Here is a 23,795-nt window from a genome sequence, read left to right as displayed (position 1 = left end):
AATTTACAATGTTTTTGCAGATAGTCCTTAAATTTCTTCCAATCCTCTTCCACGTCTTGCTCTCCCAGGGGTCTGCAGTATCTTCTACCAGCTTTGACTGGTGCCCAAGCGATGCCCCTGTATAGGCCAGGATAATTTGTCTTCAGTGAATCATTCTCAGTAGCGCTGCCTTTGAAGATGATTCAAAAACTTCAGATGGTCCACTGCGTGATCCACTGGCCAGACAACTGATGGGATTTGGCAGTTTGATTGCAGAGCACCAGTCCTGGTACCAGCTGCCTATATGCTTCTGAGCCCAATTCAAAGTGCTGGTTTTAACCTATAAATCCTTATACAGTATGGTCAAGACCCAAATACCTGACGTGCTTACAAAAACCTTAAGGTCCTAATTTGAAACTCTTCTTCAGGTGCCTCCTCCTCATGACCTTCTTCCTTTTCCTCAAGGCATTTGATGGACTAAGGTGAGCAAGGCATTACATGTTTGGATGTTTTACTACAACTTAGCATTATAAGAATTTTGATAAATAAATGCACATGCTGTTGATGGTTTCAAACTGCTGGTGATGCTTTTGAGTTATGTTTTGAAAATGGTGCTTTTTATGTTATGATTGAAATATTGATGGTTGCTATGCGGCTGCCATTATTATTATTATTATTATTATTATTATTATTATTATTATTATTACTATTGAAGGGGCTTCACTATTATTATTAGATGTAAGTTGAGCTGCTCCTTAAGGACAATCTTATGTACTTCTGCACTTTCAGCACTGCAGAATTTCCCCATTACATGTTGTATGGTTTTAGTTTGCATTATACTAAGTACTTTTGCTTTTTATCTGCAGTTCTTTCTGTACTATTTCTGATGCATCTCCTTGCTCCCTAACTTCTGCCAGATGGGAAGGGAATCTCATTTTGCATTTAACAATAATTCAATCATAGGACACGTGCATTTGCATGCAAGAAATCCCGACAGATCAGGCAGTTAGGCCTGAATAACTTTAGTAGGCCCAAATAATTGTGCATTCCCAGCACTTCCCAGCCTGCTTTGCTGCTTCTGCTCTCATGTGTCTTTGTCACATGACATTTATACCCCACAACTAGGTTGCCCCAGCCACTCTGGACAGCTTCCAACATATATAATAACATAATTAAACAAAAAAAACTTCACTATACAGGATTGCTTTCAGATGGCTTGGGGGTTGGATAACTCAATACCTTCCAACATTTCTCCAATGAAAATAGGGACATTCTAAGGAAAAGGGGGGAATTCTGGGATAAAATCAGGAACCAGGACGGCTTCTCAAAATCAAGGATGTCCCTGGAAAATAGGAAAACCTGGAGGGTCTGTAATAGGCTGCAGGTAGAGCAGTCAGAGAATTCAGATGAAAACAGAAATGGGAAAGGAAACTGCTAATGTTTGCTTTTTTTCCTATGTCCAGAATGGAAATCAGTCCAGGAAATATGACTGGCATTTGCTGTAGTTGCTTTCAGTCTGCAGAAAATACACAACTGGTTGTTCCTATTCTCCCCATTTACACTGTGTTCCCTTTGCACTGAAATGAACAAGGTGGAATAACTTAATGATGACATAATTAAGTGCATTACATAATTTCACCATGGCTTACAGTGAGATGAATGCTGAAAATTTCGGTGGAAGGCGAACTGCAGTGGAAAGGAAAGAATGTTGCATGGGACAAAACCAGGGTAGAATGGAAAGTGATGCTGTCATTATACTTCCCAGAAAACTTATACAACTGATTTTTCATCTACCACTCTGAAAACATGCCCGGTCTTTCCAAACAAACAAAACGAGGCAACTTTATTTTCACAACTGGTTAATAAATTACATTCACTTTGTTATCCATTTTGCTAATTATGCATGCTAATTATACTGCTGCTCCAGGATATGCATGACTGTAGCATTTTGGTGCTTCAAAACCTTTATGCACTGGGAAAAATTACGGAAAGTTGATTTAAAATTCACCACATGTACAACTTTGAAAGAGAATTATGTGAAAATGATGTGATGATGGTATTTAACTCCTGTCAAACTGGCAAAAATGTACAGAACAGGTGCCAATAAGTGCTGGAAGTGTAAAGGGAAAGAAGGTACGTTTTACCACATGCGGTGGAATTGTAAAGTAATTAAAAGTTATTGGGAAATCATATATAATGAAGTGATAAAGATGTTTAAAATAACCTTTGTTAAAAAACCAGAAGCTTTTCTGTGGGGTATAATAGGACAGGAACTACCAAGAGAGCGGAAGAAGTTGTTTATGTATGCTACAATGGCGGCTCGGGTTCTACTAACCCAAAAATGGAAGGACGACAAGATACCAACGAAAGAAGAATGGCCTCAAGCTTATGGAATATGTAGAAATGGCGAAACTGACTGAAAGAATCAGAGACAATGATAATGAAGAATTTAAAAACGACTGGGACCCTTTTATGCTGTATTTGCAGAAATACTGTAAAGATATGGACTCATTAGCAGGGTTTGATTAAACACTTACAAGTAAGAAAATAAGATCAAATGTTAAGTAAGGACAACATGAAATGAAATGGACTGTAAGATGTAATCATGAAGGAAAATTTGGTATAAAACTGATAAGAAAATAAGAGTATTAAGGTGTAAGTTTATAAAAATAAGATAATGATTAAGCAGAAGTAGTAAATATTTAAAGAACCAGAAGGGGAAGTTTAAGGAAGTCACAGGGAGGATTTCTTTTTCTTTTTCTTTTATATGACAAATGTTATATTGTGTTGTTTGATTGAATATAAAACTGTAAAAATCCAATAAAATGTTTTTGTGAAACAACAACAACAAACCTTTATGCACTTATCTTGCAAACCAACCGTATGTTCCATGTTGTGCTGTGATAATGTTGTCCTTTTTAAAATAAAATGAAATGAAATGAAGCTATAGGGTGTTGCTCAGCCCTAGATCACCAAATTTCAGTGCAGTTCAGGTAAATAAGTTTGCCCTTGGCTTCTCCTTAAAGCAAAGGCAATCCACTGAAGTACCTTGTTTTTATTCCTTGCACCTTCCAAAATGTCTCTTCTCAGTTGCTCTCAAAGAAGATAAGCTGCAAGCTGCAAGATACGATGGAGGCGCTGAGCGCATTGGCTCCCAGCCTTGGTTTCTTTTATCTAGCCACGTTTCTTATGAAGATGCGGTTTGTATCATAGCTAAGGCTAAATGCCCCAGTGTGCTAGGAACTGAGAGGGAGATGGAAACACACAAGAGAGCCATGTGTGGTTAACATTACAATGGGAGCAGAGATGAGGGAGAATAACAAGCTCTGGAATCTAAAGTGGTTAAGGAGCAGCTGTTTAGAACAGAGGCAGGAAGTCATTTTTGGTCCATCTTCCAGGGTCTGTGTGCCAGCAATGGGTGGGACTAGGTGTGAAAGTCAGCTTTGTGTGGTAGGTTACGTTCTCTAACCCTGCAAAAGTCAGAGGTTTTTATATACCCACACCACACATCTCTCCACCCTCTCTTCAGCCAAGTGCCAGGCATGATCATAGTCCCAGGACACATTCTAGCCAGGCAAAGGCCCTCAAGACTAGTAATATATAATAACAGTGAACTCAGGGGGTGAGTGGCAACAGTATAGGACCCAAAATGGGGCAACAGGAAGCAAGAAAGAGCTATCAGTATAAACAGGGGAGCTAGTAGGCTTTAGAAGCCTTTACACCTTTGAATAAAACATCTTTAGTTCCTGTAACACAGTTTTGATTTTTTGAAAAACACACACAAACGAAACAGGGGGGAAAAAAAATCCCTTGCAGTTCAGGATTAAAAATAGGGTTGGATGGAACAGCACATTGCAATTTTTCTATTTTTAACAAAGCTGCTTCAACCACTATGTTTTCTTTCAAGGACTATTTAATGCTGCACTTCTCAAATAAATGAGCTACTGGAAGAATGATCCACCCACTCTTTATAAAATATATGTTTCTTTATAGATACTCAACTGCAGTTCATTATAATGGTGGCCCGCCAGTGTGTGGCAAAGGAAGCACTGATTCTTTTCCTGGCAACACTCATTTTGCATTTCCCCAGAAAGGAACTCAGAGAAGAGTTTTCTGGGGGAAACAAAATGGCAGCCGCTCTGATTCTCTTCCCTCTAAAATAATTCCATCCCCTAAAAAAACCCCCAAAATGGCAGTAGCACCATCTGTCTCCTGAACTCTAGTTGGTTGTGTTTCTGTAGCTTACTGAGAAGGAGAGAGGAAGAGGTGTGATGGTGGTGAAGGCAGAGTAGATGCACTTGTAGAGTCAAGTCAGCATGCTTGCCAACATGTTTGCATTGCAATGACCTCTTTGTCTCCTTGCCCCCTTCTGTGTTCTCATAAGCAGCAGTGCTGTGAGTGACCTATCTGGCTAGGTTTCCCCAGCCACTCTGGGTAGCTCACAGCAAATATAAAAATTGTAAAACATCAGACATAAAAAAATTCTCAATACAGAGCTCACTTCAGATGTCTTCTAAAAATCAGAGAGTCATTTATTTCCTTGACATCTGATGGGAGGGCGTTCCACAGTGAACCCCTTCTACTACTAAGAAGACCCTCTGCCTGGTTCCCTGTAACCTCACTTCTTGCAGGAGGGAACCACCAGAAGGCCCTCAGCGCTGGACGTCAGTGTCTTGACTGAACGATGGGGGTGGAGACTCTCCTCCAGATATACTGGGACAAGGCCATTTAGGGCTTTAAAGGTCAGAAACGTGCTCAGAAATGTACTGGGAGACAATGTAGGTCTTTCAGGACCAGTGTTATGTGGTCGTGGCTGCCACTCACGGTCACTAGTCTAGCTGCCGCATTCTAGATTAGTTGTAATGTCCAAGTTACCACATGTAGAGCACACTGCAGTAGTTCAAGCGGGACATAACCAGAGCATGGCACCACTCTGGTGAGATAGTCTGCAGGTAGGCAGGATCTCAGCCTGTGCACCAGATGGAGCTGGTAGACAGCTGCCCTGGACACAGAATTGACCTGCACCTCCTTGGACAGCTGTGAGTCCAAAATGACTCCCAGGCTGCACACCTGGTCATTCAGAGTCACAGCTACCCCATTCAGGGCCAGGGAGTCCTCCTCACCCACCTGTCCCCTGTCCCCGCAAAACAGTACTTCTGTCTTGTCAGGATTCAACCTCAATCTGTTAGCCACCATCCATCCATTGTTCAGTTCTGCCATTTGGTTTCAGAAATATTTGAGGGAGACAGTGAAATTCTTTGAGAGGGAAGAGAACCAGAGTGGCTGACATTTTATTTTTCTAGAAAGCCCTGTTCTGAGATCTTCTACTGCAAAGGGGCCATTTTCAATGCTGCTGGTGGTTTTGAGATCCTCTGAAAGTATCCCTCAGATTACATGGGGAACTGTGACTCAATTACTGCATGGATTTACTTGCAGCTAATAGAAAATATGATGCAAGGGCCAAGGGATAGTTAACTATCCAGTGAAATAAGCACAGAAGAGGAAACTTCCCCCCCACTTCTAATAAATCCTGCAAGTCTCCATTAGTTATATTGAAACATATTCATCCTGAACAGCATGTAACTTTGTGTCAGAAGCAATATTTTAAGAAGATGAAATGGAAGCATTTAGGGTAAAATGCCAGCATTTGAATTGCACTGCGTATTACAGAGCTGTCCTGCAGAAGAGGGTCAAGTTCTATGAATGGGTTATGCTATGTAAATTGCCACTTTTTTGGCCTCTGAAGGAAATTTCTGTGGTTCCTAGGATGAAGTTGGACTTTGAAGTATGAACATTTCACATGCAATTTTTGAGAGCTTGGTGCTAGCTTTTTTTGTTTTGTTTTGTTTTAATGGAAGTAGGAAACCTCTACCCCAATCCAGGCTTTAGGCCTACAAATTGGGGCTTCCATGGCAAATCACATCCCATGCCCAGCTTCTGCTATTAAGAGACACACTGCTTCTGAACATGGAAGTTCCATTTAGCTATCATGATTAAACTCTTATCAATAGGGTTCCCTGTATTTAAGGGATGCGATACTCAGCCACAGAGGCTGACTATTTGTGCTGATTTAGAAAGCAGAGACATCACCCTGCCAGCAAAGGTCTGTATAGTTAAAGCTATGGTTTTCCCAGTAGTGATGTTATGGAAGTGAGAGCTGGACCATCAAGAAGGCTGATGGCCAAAGAATTGATGCTTTTGAATGGTGCTGGAGGAGACTCTTGAGAGTCCCATGGATGGCAAGAAGATCAAACCTCTCCATTCTGAAGGAAATCAGCCCTCAGTGCTCACTGGAAGGACAGATCGTGAAGCTGAGGCTCCAATACTTTGGCCACCTCATGAGAAGAGAAGACTCCCTGGAAAAGACCCTGATGTTGGGAAAGATAGAGGGCACAAGGAGAAGGGGACGACAGAGGATGAGATGGTTGGACAGTGTTCTCGAAGCTACCAGCATGAGTTTGACTAAACTGTGGGAGGCAGTGGAAGACAGGAGTGCCTGGTGTGCTCTGGTCCATGGGGTCACGAAGAGTCGGAGACGACTAAACGGCTAAACAACAACAACAAAGCCTTTTTGGGCTATTCAAAAGCATCTGATTTGGATGCAGAAAGTCCCGGAATCAGTCTCTGGCACCTCCAGGTATGGTTGGCTAAGATTTTCAGTCTGAAACCCTGGAGAGCTGCTGCCAGTCAGTGCAGACACTACTGAGTGAGATGGATCCATGGTCTAACTTTATAGAAGACAGCTTCCTCTGTTCCTAAGCAGTTTTCAAAGCCAAGTCATAAGGATTTAATAAGACAGCAGTACAATATTCTCTCTAGCCCAGTACCTCTGAAAGGCACGTATGTGAGCTTGCAAAAGGAGAGGCTGTCCTCCCCATTCTTTTCCTTATCACAGTAGCTCTGCGTACGTACAATGTTCAAACTGCAGCAAATGCATCTCGAAATGAGCATTTTCAGAAGAAAATGGAAACATATTTCCAATGATTGAGTTACTTTCGCACAAGTCAAGGTGTGGCCCCTGCAGCTTTTTCATCTCATTTACCGCCAAAGTCCAATTCATAAACCAGTTGTGATTACAATAAGCTTAATGTTGCTGAGAGTGGGTTTTTTTATAGCTTGTGCAGGCTCAGCAGACATCGGATTTCATGAAATCCCCCACCTAGTATGCTGCCGTGGAAATTGTGATAGTCATCTGAGTTGAAAGCATCCCCTTTTCAAAAAGTTGATCTGTCTCATAGCCATTTGTACTGTTCAATTACATCATTTAAGGATTACACTTTGAATTCAGTTGAATAACTGCTGGAGCTAAGAAGGTAAATTTCAGATGCTGCTCCTTTTTAATACACCTAGGCTTGTTTCAGTCCAAGCAGTGACCATCTTAATAATAATCCACTGCAGTTTCAAGATTCCTCCATAACGGTCTAACAGAAACCAAGATACTCAATGAACAGCGTGGTTTTTTAATCTTGAAATAATTGCCTATAGCTGCTCAGAGAATGTCCTTCTTAGACAGTATGCCCACTACAGTCAGGGACTGGGCAGAGGAGGAATGGTGGAGACCGCCTCCCCAGCTTGACCCTTCCAGGGAGGAGGAAGAGGAAGGCAGTTTAGATTTACAACAGGGGTTTGAGGAAGGTCATAGCTCAGAGACAGATGAGGGAAAAAGTTGGGAAATAATGGGAGAGGAGGAGAAGGAAGCACCAGGGAGGGTGACAGCTGATGAACACAGTGTCTTTAGAAAGCATTCCAGACCCCTCCTCTCCCAGAACCCAGCGAGCCTTGAAAGTAGGAGAGCAAAGAAATCAAAGACATAGGGCACGTAGTAGAACCCATAGGAGAGATGCTGAGAATGACAAATGAGGAAGTGGGAGAGACAAGGTGTGTGGACATTCACTTGGGACAACGCCATTATCCAAGAAGTTGGGTTCTATAGCCTCTCTCTGTAAATACTGAATTAAAAAATGATGGTAAGAAACATTCCCTTGTCTTTGTACGTTCCTGGGCAACCAGCCGGGAGTTGCTGCCAGCAGCCTGACAACTACCTTATTTGAAGTATGGCTGAAAAGAAGTTGCTTCATCAGAACCAGCACACTATTAGGCAACGTCTGGCAACAAGATCTAATAGGACATAAAAAGAGCCCTGCTGGGTAAGATGAAGGGCCTGTCTATGCCAGCCTCCTGTGTCCCACAATGGCCAACCAGATACCTCTGAGAAGCCCACAAAAAGAACATGAGGGCAATAGTCTTCCCCTGGCTTGTTACCTCTGATCCTAGAGGTGGTAGCCATTGATAACCTTATCCTCTGTGGCTTTGTCTAATCCCCTTTGAAGCTGTCCAAGATGGTGGTTATCACCACATCCTGTAGTGAACTGTCATAGGCCCATTACCAAGTTCAGATTGTGCACAACCCACTGCTTCTTGCTAGGGGTACTTCTGAAATTCTGCTCAGCTGAACTTCTTCCTAGATGAATTGTCTGTTTTGTTTCCAAAATGGAACTGATGTATTTGCAATTCTCCATCACTCTGTTTGGTCCCCCCCATTCCTGAATTTTTGTGTGTGTGTGTATCTCCCCACCTCCTGATGCACATGCACTCTGATAACACACACACACATAACTTGATGGGACTGGCTGTACAACTGCATCTAGATTTTTGTCCACAATGTTTTATCAATGAGCACATCCATATTGAGAGGAAATAATTATGCAAATGAACTGAAAGTTACAGCAAACTGTGTGGGCTCCAGTTCCAGAATTGTGTTGAGAAAGCCTCCCAATTAAATTTGAATTCAGAAGGTGTGGGACGTAAAACATCTCCCTGGATCAATAAAGCAGTGTTGGGGAACTTGAGGCCCAGAGGCCACATGCAGCCCATGGCTTAATTTTATGTGGTCCTCAGGCAATGGCACAAAGAAAGAAGAGTCAAGTGAACTATACAATTCTGTAAACTATGCCAATTTTGGGTTCTGGCCTTGCCCACGACTGGCATGCAGTCCCTGACAGATTACCCTTGAGGGCAGTTGGCCGTCTACAGATAAAAGTTTCCCCATTCCTGCAACTATGAACCAGAAAAGGGTAGCAGAACACTGGTCTAGAATGATCTAAGGTGGAATTTAGGGGAGCAAAGTAGGCAAAGGGCTCTTGTGTGTGGCTAGCCACTGTCAGAACAGGATGCTGGACTACTGGGCTTTTGGCCTGATTCAGCAATAACCTTCTTAGGTTCTGATGTATTCCTCCTAAACCAGAGATTTAGGGTTATCTATGAAAAGGAAGTGCCACACTGCCAGAGATTTTTCTTCGTAAAGGTTATCTTTGTAGAATGTGTCATGACACCTTTAGGAAAAATGGAACATCAAAGTGAGTGTGGGAACTGGGTTTAAGTTGTTTACTGGTCACAACTGAAAAAAAGAAAGAAATGAAAGCTAAGTAGCTGAAGACACAAAGAACCCCCAAACAGCTGGCGAGGATGCTGCGGCAAGCAATTTGGAACACAGGCAGATGGGAGTGGAATTATTTTACATAAAGGATTAATGCAGTGTTACGACTTTCCTCATCAACCACATTCTGTTTAGCGTTTTGTAAAGATCAAAGGATTAGAATATTCCACTGCAGAAATACAATATGGTTGCATCACATGTCACTATTTACATATTTATCTATTTCAAAGGACAAGCCAAGCCTACGACCTTTTGCTACTACAATTTGAGAAATTAAATTACTTCCTTGACCACATAGACAGTTCACTAGTATGAATATGAATTGGATGACATTACATTAGTATGCTGATGACCTTGATCCTGTAAAAATGCCAGGCCACAATATCCTATTCACAGTTGGTCAAGGCACCGTGGTAAGAGCTGATGTTCTTTTCAGCATATAGCAAAATTAAAGACCTCGTCCTGGAGAGATAATCGTGCACTTGGCAACTTTCTTCACAGGAGAGATAGGTGAAATGTTTATTCAAGGAGTATGCATGGTATTTGGACAAACCCCAAATCTGAAGATGAAATGAGGTTGCCGGTGGTAGTGGGGCCCTTGCCAAAGGTGAAGAAGGATCTGCAGAAGTCAAAGCAGAGACTCCTGAAGTACTTCATGATGCCTCAGTGTTGATGAAATTGAAACTTAGATCTGTAGCATAAGGACAACACCAGGATCATTAGGGGGGATGACTGACAGGTCCAGCTTGTAAGCAGAGAATATGATTTTACATGGGCTTCTGAATGCCAGTGCTTTGAGGGAGAGCGCAGAGACAGCGAATCATTTCCTCCTCTTTCCCCAGAATTCAACACACTGTTGCCCCTTGCCCAGGAGGCTTTTGAGGGGTGGGTTACTGAGCTGTGGGCCTCTTCTCTCTCCTAAATCATCTTGAAAGGTACGTAGCACAAAAGCCATGCAATTTAGCAGGTTTCCAACCCAGGGGTGCTCCTCCCATGTCTGCACCCATGTCAGTTGCCCACAAAACACATGGGGAGATTAAGTTATTCCTGTTTCACTCACTCAAAAACTGCAACAACAACTACCCTGCAAGAAAACTAATGCAGATATCCTTCTGAAATCTGGCACGAATCAGAGGCATTGCTGCTTACAAATTTCATCCATTCTGCTTTCACTAAAGTTATGTATGTTTCCTTAAAAATATCATTCAGATGGAATCCACTGGCTCCAGAGGATAGAACGCAAACCGTTGGGTTCAAATTACAAGAAAGGAGATTCTGACTAAACAGTAGAAATAACTTTCTGATGCTGGTGGAACAGGCTAATTTGGAAGATGGTGGACTCTCCTTCATTTGAGGTTTTTAAACAGAAGTTGGTTGGCCATCTGTCAGGGATTCTTCAGCTGTAATTCCTGCATGGCAAGAGGTTGGACTAGATGACCCTTGGAGTTCCTGTTGACCATCTGTGCCAACCGAGTTTGCGCAGTGACTGGGGCAATGGAATAAAAGGTTGCCCGCAATATTGTTGCTTATCTTTATTTTTTAAATAGTAATCAAAACACCCCTTCTCACCACCATTCCTCACCAATACTCAACAGCATTGCTTGATAGTATTCCTATAATAGTACACACTACATCACTTGATCAACTTAAATACAGTTTTCAAAATAATCAATTACCCTATCACATTGCTGCATTCGGTGCAGCAGGTAAACTCCCCCTGCTAATTAGTTAAATTGTTAAGATACCACAGGTGTGCTGACTTGTCAAGAGCTCACAGATGTGCTGCCATGCAAGTTAGTACCATTGGCCACATTAATATCAAGAAAACCCAACAGTTCCATCCAATTCTACAATTCTATGATTCCATGAACTAGAACATACCGTTCTTGTTTTGAATTCTGGTAGCAGCTCCAGTTTTTTAGGCTTGGGAACAATGGTGTTCCTTATATGATGCATGTGGGGGAAAAGCTGCGCATGTAAGTTGCATCCATTTTCCCTCTGTGCTTAGATATTAAGTAACGTATAATGGTATAAATTTTAATTAAATGTCAAAGATGGTGGGGACTCTGCAATGCTATTTTCCTGCTTTTCAAAATGTCCTCTTTTATGATCCCCATTTTATTTTTACTACGTAGTTTTTATCAGCGTAATAAAAATAACTGCCGTCTCAAACATTCAGAGCAGAACTGTGCATGAACTCGAAGGAAGAAGACCCACCAAGACAATAACCCTTCTGGGAGTTTATCTGAAACAAATACTAAGTCAGGGCTGAGCACACGACAGGCTTCTCTTAGATCTGAGTTCCTTGTTTTTTTATGAGGACCCTAAGCTCTACCAGCCAGAGCCAGGAATGCAAGACATACAGTTAAAATTGAAGAACAGTGTGCTTTTGAGCACCATATGAGCTTAGGAACTTGTTTTCATTCTCGGAACCGAGCTAAACTCACAGTCCTTTCACCCAGAAGTCCACTCCAGGTTACTTTTCTTCATTTCAGCAGCTTATTTCAAATGGGGAAATTAGTTCCAAATTTCAAGAGCAATCTTCTAATACCTACTTGGGATAATAGAGCCATGCCTTTAAGAACAAGACAAGGAATATGCAGCCTTCAGAAACAGCCCCCTTCAGAAACCTTCTCTTACTCAGCTCCACCCAACTACCTGAGCCTTTATCACTTGAGACAAGAAATTAGCTTGCTTGAAAATAAAAATATAAACCAGCATTTTAGTACACGTTTCTCCAAATGTACCCATTTCTATATTCAATTCTGATATACACATTTGTGTAAGGATTTTTTTTTGTCTATTGCCTATTTGTTTGTTTGTAAGTCACTTTGGTTTGCCCTGGGCAAGATAAAGCACCTGGCATAATTCATAAATAAAATAATAATATAATAATAATGTCTTTTTCATAGATGCATTTATATTTACTTTCTTCAGCTGAAGATTTGCACCACAAGCTTCAGGGAAGTGAGAATGTTGAAGAACAGCTAAGGTCCCCCCCCCTCAGTTTCTCATGTTTCCAATTTTCAGTTCACTCCATTTCGGCAAACATTTTTAAAAGTCTGCATGAAAAGTCTGCATGAAAAGTTGTATGCATTTCCTGCACATTTCTTCAAATGTACACATTTTTAAACATATTTCTGCCTAGTCCACTTTTGCAAATAATTTCCCCCAATGGAGTGCATTTTCACTAATATGCACAATTTATATTCACTTTTTACTAAAATAAGCATTTTTGTACACATTATTTGGTTGGAGAGTTGTGCCACAAAATGTGAATTTTGAAACTGTTTCTAACTCCCCCCCCCCCAATAAAAGTTTATGGTATGTAGTGTTAGCTCTGGGGCAGAAGATATAGGAGATCAGTCTCATTTGTCCAGATCTGATAGATGACTTGCCACAGAATTTAGTGAATTCACTTTCTCCATCTAACCAATCTAGACAGTTGAATCTGGATGTCCAATTTTAATACGAAAAGCTTAATGTTTAATTTTGAAGTCAAAACTGACACCAAAACCTGGAACCTGGAAGTTTCACGAGTCTCAAAATAATGAAAACTCGTGCTTCAGCTCTGGAGTTGACCTAGGTGATAATTAAAGTGTCGCATGCTAGATCCAAACCTACCTTTTAAAAAATTCATTCCATTGTTCCACCTTGTGAATGAAAGCTACACTTTCACTGTTGCAAAAAAACAGAACAAAAAAAGGATTTTGAAAGCAATCTAAGGACAAAAGTCTCTGTGTCACTAACAAACAGTGCCAAATGGGTTAGACGTAATGCTGTCATTGATTGATCCGACAATGTCTCATTTCATATAAGCTTCAATAGCTAACTATTAATGCTTTCAGATCTTCTTTTTTCCAAAAGTAAAAAAAAAAAAATCTTCACACATTAGCACCCATTTGATCAACAATACAAAAGCCTACAGTGTCTGCCGAGTCTGATTAATAGGTATGTGTCATCCTTCTAGCTGCATCTTCAATTACTTTGTAGAGCTGGTATACAAAGAAATAGATGCTGGAAATCAGGTGAATGCTTTTACCATTTTATTAAGTCGTGAAAAGAATGAAAAAGCGAGCAATTGGAAATTCATAGGTGTTTCTGTTATGTTAAATAATGGCTCACAGAAGGTATATACACTGTCTCCTCCTCATCATAATCATATTCCCTAGTAAATATGGCAGCAGAACAACCCAGAACTCTACTGCAGCTAACAGCTGTCAATATTGCGCAAACTGTCACAACAGTCACTAATTGGCTCCCTTGTTAGCAATGTCGGCCCACAAGTAAACGGGCACCAAGACTACACAGTTCTCTCTCTGCTAGAGATCGTCCCTCAGGAATGTGACTGAACCTACAAAGAGGAACAACTCTCTTGTTCCTATACAAAAGTTGCAAGCTGTCCCCTGAATAAACAAGAGATGGGTATTTTTGTAGCCATCCAACTCCTTTTAGAAGCAATTGCATTCACTAAGAAGACAAAGTCAGTGTATAACTTGGCAATGTATGTGAAGTACTTGAAATGTGGAAGCCAGGGTTCAATGGGGGAGTCAACCAGAGCCCACACTTTTGAGAGCCTCTAGTGCTACAGTGCTCTGGGCTATTCGAAGATGTTCAGCACCCAAGGCTAAAAAAGCCAAATTCTGAAAGGGCACACAGTCTTTGGTGCCCAGTACTGGTGACAGGCACTAACAGGTTCAATTCACAAATTATTTCTACTCACCATAGCTGTTGCTAAGTATTTCTATGACATTATTCAGTGTACAAAACACCTGACATATTTAATAAAACTCTCCCAACTTCTTCAAAACACCACACAACTTCCTATCCTTGCCTCCTAACACGGTCCCACTATTGCGGCATGTGAAGTATCATCCAACACTGTTATTACGGTAGGCTTGGAACTCCCACAGCTGCTGTTTTGAGCCTTCATTTGTCTGTGAATATTTTCTGGCCTTGATCCAAGAACCTTTGTTGCCTTCTCAAAACCAGCACCTAGCCCCAGAAGGCAGCAACAGATATCTTCTCCTGATATCAAATACCTCCCTAGCACCAACTCCTCTACCTAGTATGGTAGTAGTAGTAGGCAATTAGCAATAATAAGAATTCAGTTTCCAAATTCCAAATTCCAAATTCTTGGGGCCAAATCTGCAATGAGTATAGATGGACATCTGAAGAATGACACCAATGCTAACCACATTGGTAAAGATTCAATGCTGCTTCAGAGGGAAGATCTCCAGGAAAGGAAGACAAGAAATTTCAAATCAACTGCCCCTTTCTCCGACACTATACAGCCAGCCATTTATGATGTTTGAGAAATAAAACTAGCCTGTGCCATAAAAGGAGGTAATTATTATACTCAAAGTATAATGTCTAAATCCAGCCCATGGGAGGATCTTCCTTGCAATGATGCTTTTGCTTTGTCAGCTCACAAATCACTGAAAGGCTGATAGACATTATGCAGAACTTTTTGAGGTTCCAGAATGTTGTTTTAATGAGCTGTGATACATATCTCGAAACGTATGTGGTAGATTGTCATGTGGGACCTTCTATGGCTGTTACTTTGTGATAAAACAGGTTTGCATCCTCCACATGTTGCCAAGCTACAGCTCTCATTGTCCCTTGCTGTTGGCCATGCTGGCTGGGACTAGTTGGAGTTTAGAGTCCATGGGTTCCCCATACCTATGATAAGAGATTTCTAGCCGCTGCCAGCCTGGTGCCCTCTGGATGTTTCAGACTACAACTCCTGGCAGCCCCAGCCAGCATAATGATGAAGTCCCTGGACCCCACATTCTAGCCACAACAGTTCTCTATGCATTTCAATGGCCTTTGCCCTCCACCTTTTGCAACCTCTGTGGTGGAAGGTGAGAGATGAAGTCCACAGAAGTCCCATCTTGAAGTAAGTTTCTTCAGATCAAATCAGACAAGTAAGACTGCAAAGCAGAGAAGGTAAAGCCTAGGCATGTAGCTCAAGAGTGCCAACCTGCAACCATGGGTGCCTGGGGCCATGGGTGCCATACAGCCTGCATGGCCCTGGCACCAAAATTTGTGGGTGCTCAGACATCCAGATTCCCAGGGAGTTGGCACCTATGATGTAGCTTGTGAGGCTTCTGGAATCTTCCTCAGCTCCACCCACCCTACAAGTTACAAACCTTTGTAGCTCATCATTCTAAGATTTCTCTAAGTTGGTGGTCTTCGCAATTTCTACCTGGTTGAGGCAGCACAAACTCCCCATGACTCCGCCTGACTTTTAATAACAATTCTGAATTTGCTAAATTGCAAATGAATGTGGCCTAGAGTAGCCATATTACAGAGGATAGTTATTTATATGAAGAGCTGTCAGAAGTCAATGCTCTGTTTGAAGGAAGTCTTTATTTGAAGGGTTGGCCAGTCCAAGTCAGGTTGAAGGATGAAGAAGCATAAGAAGGGAGATCAGGAACCTTGAAGTTGCCCATTAACAGCTCCTGCCTGGATAGTATACTAAGAAGGCACTGGGAAAGGGGGAGGAATTCAGTTCAGTTCACATTTAAAGACAAACCTATCAAACTCAGACAGTCATTGTTGGAAATCGACACTTCTATGAATTTTGCAATGTAATTATTCAGCCCAATAATGTGTATATAAATGCATATACTAGGGTAGTACATGCATAAAAATGCATATATTTGTGAAAATAACATACAAAAATGCATTGCATTAGGAAAAAATGCATTTAAGTAAAAATGCATTTATCAGGAGAATTTTGCAATGAAATGCTGCTGAAATTTCATTATTAGGAAAATGATTCACAAACTGTTGCGGATATGTGGGGAACTGAATTTAAGACTGGAAAAATGAGGTATTTGGAGAACTGAAATTGATAGATATGTCCATTCACCTCAGAAACAGAAGTCACCTGGGCAAAGTCTTTCCCACAAAGGTGAGATGTATTTCTACCTAAACTATGGTAATTGTTTCTAGATGTCCATCTACACATATAAATTGGTGCGTGATGCAAAAGTTATCAAAATCTGCATCCTCTGTTGTTCACTTTTGGGAGTGATGCATTCCTGTACTGCAGGGGGTTGGACTGCATGACCCTCAACATTCTTCCCGCTCTACAATTCCATGATTCTACAGTGGTGCCTCGCAAGACGAAATTAATCCGTTCCGTGAGGCTCTTCGTATAGCGGTTTTTTCATCTTGCGAAGCAAGCCCATTGACAGCTTAGCGGATTAGCGCTATTAGCGGTTTAGCGGCTTTTAGCGGATCAGCTGATAAGCGGCTTATCAGCGGATCAGCTGATAAGTGGCTTAGGGCTTAGGAAAAGGGGGGGGGGGGAAAAATCCCGCAGGAACTCGCAAGACATTTTCGTCTTGCGAAGCATGCCCATAGGGAAATTTGTTTTGCGAAGCGCCTCCAAAACGGAAAACCCTTTCGTCTAGCGGTTTTCCGTCTTGCGAGGCGTTCGTCTTGCGGGGCACCACTGTACTATTTCCTCTTTTCTGAATATGTGCAAGTCCCCAGTGTAATATTGCCTGCTTTGACATATTTAACAGATCTTGTAAGGGATGAAGGACAAGGGTTTTTCTACTTCTCCACATTGCAAAAAATAAATACAAAAATAAAAGACCCACTATGGTGGAGTAGGTTGGAATGTATGTAGGTGGAGAGACAAGTTGAGATTGTAGGAAAGACGCAAGATCTATAAACAAAAGTTCTTACTCCAGCCTCCTGTTGTGCAAGGTTCCTTAGTGAATAGAAGAGCTTGAGGCTCATGACAGATATTTTCCCTCCATACAGGAAATCATTCAGCGTGAAATTGTTATGGAGTTCTTGTTACCAACGGTACAAGTATTTATTTTTTTTAAACAAAGATGATCAATCTGAGTAAACAAAGGACTGCTTAAAATTACCTTTGTGCTCAAGCAAGAATAAAGATATTGCAGGAACAATTGGGTGGGTAGGGAAAGGTTAGCTATTTGTTGTACTCGTTTGAAGAATGATGGAAGCATTTGCATTGTCTCTCACTCTCCTATTGAACTAGGGACACAAATGAAGGTTGCTGGTAGATAATCACTTTAAGTGCAGTACATTTGAGTACAGTACATGATATAAATTGCCTAACCACATTTTATACCCCTTCTGCTTTATGTCTTTCCATTATTCAAAGGAGCTCATAGAAGTGTAAAGTAGGTATCTCTGACAAAAGCATCCTTTGAATTTGAGTTGCCCACGAAATGTCGTTTGAGGGCTGATATGGAAAGCAGATTTTATTTGGGCAAAGTAATCAGGCAAAACATCTGTAGGATTTGAAAGGAAGCCAAAATAATTATATCAAGCACGGGAATTCTGCTCATCCCAAAGTTGTTGCCAGATTTCACCAAAAGCAAAACGGAAAGTCTGGAGGCCTCTCCTCAGCTCAAACATCTGAGGAATTTGGAGGGAAAGTAAATGAGTTTTGATGAGACTAGCCAAAGGCAGTGGTCACCATCAGTCAGGACCAGTAGCTGGAGGCCACCATATTGTTTAACATCATACACATGTGTTAAAATGTGAAAGAGGTTTCAGACAACACAACTGTCTCAACTGGAAGAGGAGAAGTAACAAAAGTTTTCATAGGACATAAAGCTTCCTTCCTCAGGGCCTATGAGACAGAAGCAGCAATATAGGGAGAAGATGAAGAGCTGCCAAGAGGAGATATCACACCACAGGGGCATAGAGAGGCCCTGGCCTCTCTGACAACGAGGAGGGGAACAAAAAAGTTGTTGTTGTAGTATGCCCTTCCCTCATGGTCTGAGCTGACTGTGGTAACTGAGGACCCACAAGGACTTGGAGCTGGCATTGAGACTAGCAAAATTTCTTAAGGGGGTGTGTGTGTCACATAACCCTACTTAAACCTAAAAACAGTAAGAATGAATTGTATTTTTCTAAAGGCAGGAGTAGGTAGTGTTAGAATTCCTACTCCATGATTACAGTCATGGGATTGTTGTCTTTCACATGACGGTGTATGTTTTGACTCCACAGCGTGGGAAGTGACGGAGACAGGATGTTTGTGTTACTGTGTTCCTTGAAGTGGGACTATTGACCTTTTTTCTTTCTCCTTGCTATCTGATGCTAGAGAGAAAGGGAGCCATGTTGCAGTGCTCCATGTGTGTTTATATGTAAATAAAGTAGATTAGCCAAAATGCTGAGTTGCTGAGGTCTGTTACGCAAGTTGCGCAAACTCTGTGGATCCCTAAGTGTGTCGGTGTCTGTTGGCATTGGTCACTGTGATGTTCGGGCTGAGGGAAGCTTTTGAAGCTCCTGAACGATCAACCAGGAGGGAGAGAACATGCCAGTTGGGCATGTGTCTCTGCCAGGGTCCTACTCGAGTGTAGGACGAACTCCTGACAGGTAGGTCACATATGGTTTGAGAAACCAGCCTCCTTGCAGTGGCAACATAACATGACCCAAGCTGGCCATGGCATCTACAAAGGTTTGCTGATTTTGCTGTATAAAACCTAAATCTTGGTGTAATTCTTGGGTCCTTCTAGGGTCCCTAGCAGACTTGTGACGGCTCCTGTTTGCTTCTGATGTGGCCCTATGAATAATGCTCCCCCCAAATCACTGTGTCACTGCACTGGGAGTTTTTTTTTTATTATTCTCACAGACGTTCTCATTTCCCACATTCAAGGGACAGAAATTCTCCTGAAAAGTAACCGCACATTTAGAAGCATAGCTTTTGATTGGTTAGTAAATCTTTCAGTTTGCTCAAAGGTACTGGCAACCTTCCTCATAGCCCCTTCTCCTCCCAGATCTGTGTTCTGCGCTAACAAAGCTCTGGCAAAGCCCAAGGCTTTGCTAATTGCCAGTAACACATATTTGACAAGAGCTATTTAGACTCCATATAAGTGGGATATTGGTCTGGGACTGCAGCCAAAGTAATCTTAGTAATAAAATACTATATTTCCTAGCAAAAAAGAGAGAGTGTAAGAAAGAGGAACAGGTGTAGTTCAATTTCACAGACATCCACAGGATAAAACTGCACCTATCCTGAGGTAAGATTTTTTCAGAAGCAGACTAACAGACCAGGTGTTGTTGGTTGGTTTTTTTAAATACAGTCCTTCAGGCCTCCTCCTTTCTTTAGAATGGCTGGCAAACCAAACCATTAGCTGAATAAAACAAAACCTTAATATATTATTCTGTTGTACTTTTGTACTGTTTTATTGTTGTTAGCCGCTCTGAGCCCGGCTTCAGCTGGGGAGGGCGGGATATAAATAAAATTTATTATTATTATTATTATTCCTCTGACTATACCCCTTCGGAAATGATCTCTCAAGATTCTCTATCCTATTTTTTTGAGCGAGAAACTGAGGGGACCACTCCACTGAATTTATTCAGGGACCAGAGGATCCAACAGTTTGGGGTTTTTTGCAGGTGTGGTTCACCATTAGCAGTGATAGAACAGCTTCTTTGCTTTATTTGTCCCTCCAGAATGCTACAGATGTATCATAATTCCAGGACATTATGAGGTAACAAATGATGGAGTATATTAGGAATTTTTTTGAAATACTTTCCAGCATCAAACATTCCCTGCCTACCAAAACCTAGCATGTTAGGTAGAAGACCAAATTAACCTCATCTCACAAATATGCTAACTTTTCATGGGCAAGGATTTTTTCAACATGGAGAAGCCTATAAACATTCAACCCCCCACTTCCATTCAGTCAGTGGAAGGATGTACTTATCATGACATATCCAAACATAAAATTGGGCTCTGAGATATCTAAAATAAGTCACTTGATGGTCAACTTAATTTCCACTGGCCTGATTCTTATTATACTTAGATTCCTTTAGGGAACTATGGGTGGAATTCAAAGTAACTCTAAGGAGATTGCTGCTTGCCTGATAGACTGACCTCCCCTCTTCTGCCATACAGGGTTCTGGGATTCTCCTGGCCCCCTAGAGCTGATTTTGGGGTGAGGTGGGAGGTGAGAAAGCCTCTTTGTGCTAGTGGGATTCATTATGCAGGCTCCTATTAGCACAGCTTCATTGAATCTGGCCACTGGTGATTATATTCAGTTATGTTCCTTTTTTTGCACTGTGTTGGAATAGCACTTGAGGGACATTGTTTATATAAAAAAAAAATATTCATAACCTTGGCATTTGCTATTCCTTCTATAAAGAGATCAATCTAGAGTTAACACAACAGTGTTGATTTTCTAAAATAGGATTGTTCTTAACAAATGGTTCATTTGTTCATATTCATGATTGGGAATAATTGAAATTCATGCTTTTACATGAAATTTTTTCACTCCTTTTAACAGCTGGAAAGCTTAGAGAAATTAATCAGGAAAGTTTTAAAATAAACTCTTTCCCCAATGTTTCATGAATCATCTATTCCTTTAAAAAGTTACAAATTTAATTACATTCATTTTAACTCCAGTAGTTATCTGACATTATATGTGCTGAATAAGATAATCCTTGCCTTTAAAATAACTCAATATGATCCTTATTACAAACTAGCTTTCCCTCCACAATTATGGCTAAATCTATCAAAATGAATTGTATTGACAGGACTGCTAAAATGTGCTTAATTTGCTTTGTTCCCTCATCCAACATTAGTACAAAAATTATGTTCCGTTCTTGTCATTCCCTGTTTTGGACCATCTTTACTGGAAGCTTTCTTCACAATTCTGAAGTCATCAGGTTGCCAGATTTCATATTTTTATAGTGCAGCTTTGGGCCAAAAGTAAACTTTTTAGTGGCATAACAATAGGTCCAGATTTTGTGATGGCATCATATCACTATTTTGGGTTATGTTTGCTTAGATACTAAAATTCATTTATATACCCCTATTTCAAGAAGACCAGAGTGGCATACAATGAAACAGCAACAATAAAATTTAACAGACAATATAAACCACAACACAACAGCCAAATTATCTAGGACAGTGGTCCTCAAACTTCTTTTCCCCATGGACCACTTGGAAATTGCTGAAGGGCCTGGTGGACCTGGACCAATTCACATTGTTTTCTGCCTATTGTAGCAACTATAATGTGCTGTACTAGATGTTAGATGATTTTTAATTGTAATTTTATTGCTTCTTTTATTTCTAGATGTTAGATGATTTTTAATTGTAATTTTATTGCTTCTTTTATTTCTTAGATCAGTGTTTCCCAACCTTGGGCCTCCAGCTGTTTTTGAACTACAATTCCCATCATCCCTGACCACTGGTCTTGCTAGCTAGGGATGATGGGAGTTGTAGTCCAAAAACAGCTGGAGGCCCAAGGTTGGGAAACACTATCTTAGATCATATTTTATTGCCATTGCCATTTGAATTCCATGGAATTCAAATTGTAAGTGTTCTTCACAGTCATGCCACAGACCACCTAAATGGGAACCTCTGACCTAGGAGGACTCAAAAGCTAAAAAGAAAATGTTTAACTGCCCTTCTGAATATGGGCAGCGAAAGAGCCATACAAATCTCCAGGCAGGAGGGGTTCCAGAGCTGAGGGGTGCTGCAGAAAAGTCTCTATTGAACATTGTTACCTTATGTGTAGCTGAAGTTACTACAAGGAGGGCCTTTGTGGAAGATCTTGATTTCCAGGCAGGGTTATCATGAAAGGAAGGAAATGGTTCTTCAGCTAATCTGGTCCCAAGTCATTTAGGGATTTTTTGGTCAAGTCCAGCACTTTAAATTTCACTTGGAAATGAATAGGCAGCCAATATACTTGATACAAAAGGGGAGGGGTAACATGAGCCCTAACTCACCATAGCAAGATCAAAAGGTTTCAGAAAGGGAAACAATTGGTATGCCATCCTTAATTGTGCAAAGGTGCTTCTAACTTCAGCTGAGGCCTAAAGCTCTAGGTTTAAGGATGGGTCCAAGATAGACCCGAAGCTATGTTTTCAGAGGAAATGTACCCACTTCCAATACAGGTTGAACATCCAAACTGAAACCCTTCCTACTGACCAGAAGAACTATCCTTGCTTCAGTTTGTTAGCCTTCATCTAGCCTATTACTGATATCAAGGCCTGGTTTAGAACATCTACAGCCTTCTGTGATTGTTAGAAAGAGAAAGATAGAGCTGAGTTTGGTACCCCAAGAATATTGACTTCTCTTATCTTCTTTACTTCCACCCGCCTTCCTTTCTTGTATTCCACTTTAAAAATTATTTCAGCAAGCTCATGCATTATTTATTTTCATCCTTTATCCTTCCCTTTGTACTCTTATTTATCCTAGTTACTAGAACCCCTTCCTTTCATTTTCAATGCCTTCAGCATTCATAAATTTTACAATGCTTTTGTAAATACACTTTAAACTTCTTCCAGTCCTCTTCCACCTGCTCTTCTCCTTGATCTCGGATTCTGCCGGTCATTTCTGCCAGTTCCATATAGTCTATTAGTTGCATCTGCCATTCTTCCAAGGTGGGTAGATCTTGCATCTTCCAGTGCTTTGCAATAAGTATTCTTGCTGCTGCTGTAGCATACATAAAAAATGTTCTGTCCTTCTTTGGCACCAATTGGCCGACCATACCCAGGAGAAAGGCCTCTGGTTTCTTCAGGAAGGTATACTTAAATACCTTTTTCAGTTCGTTATAAATCATTTCCCAGTACGCCTTGATCCTTGGGCACGTCCACCAAAGGTGAAAGAAAGTTCCTTCAGTTTCTTTACATTTCCAACATTTATTATCGGGCAAATGGTAGATTTTTGCAAGCTTGACCCTATATATAGGGTCACCTATATATAATTTTCATAATATTCTCTCTTAAGGCATTACATGCCGTAAATTTCATACCGGTGGTCCACAACTGTTCCCAGTCAGCAAACGTAATGTTATGGCCAACATCTTGTGCCCATTTTATCATAGCAGATTTTACCGTTTCATCCTCAGTGTTCCATTTCAATAGCAGATTATACATTCTCGACAATATCTTAGCATTGGGCTCTAAGGTTTTGAAGGTTATTAAATTGAAAAAGAGTTTTTTTTTATTTTCTTTCCATTTTTTATGTTAAATCTTTTTTATGTTTTCTTTTTTATTCCCTGTCTTGTTTGCATTTTTGATGTTTGTTGTTTGTTGTTTTTGTGATCTTTGTTGACTGTTAATTTTCTGTAAAACTTAATAAAATATCATTAAAAAAAGAATATTGACTTCTCCCAGCAGTTTATGTAGATGTAAAACAATCATAGGGGACAGAAGAGAATCTTGAGGAACCCCACAAACCAAAGGACAAAAGTCCTCCAGCTTAACCTTCTAGAAATGTCTCTAAGGAAGGGTTTGAAAGAATGACCAGAGCAGTGGTCCGGAGTGATATCATGGCCAAACTTCTGGAACTTCTGTACTTCTGGAAACTCCAGAGTTCCCTAGCAAACTGATACATCCCTCTCATGTATGGAGGGTGGTGTTTTGGCAA

Source organism: Podarcis cretensis (genome assembly GCF_951804945.1).
Source record: "Podarcis cretensis genome assembly, chromosome: 9".
NCBI lineage: Eukaryota > Metazoa > Chordata > Lepidosauria > Squamata > Lacertidae > Podarcis > Podarcis cretensis.
The sequence above is the reverse complement of the archived record's forward strand: the minus strand, read 5'-3'. Positions refer to the sequence as shown.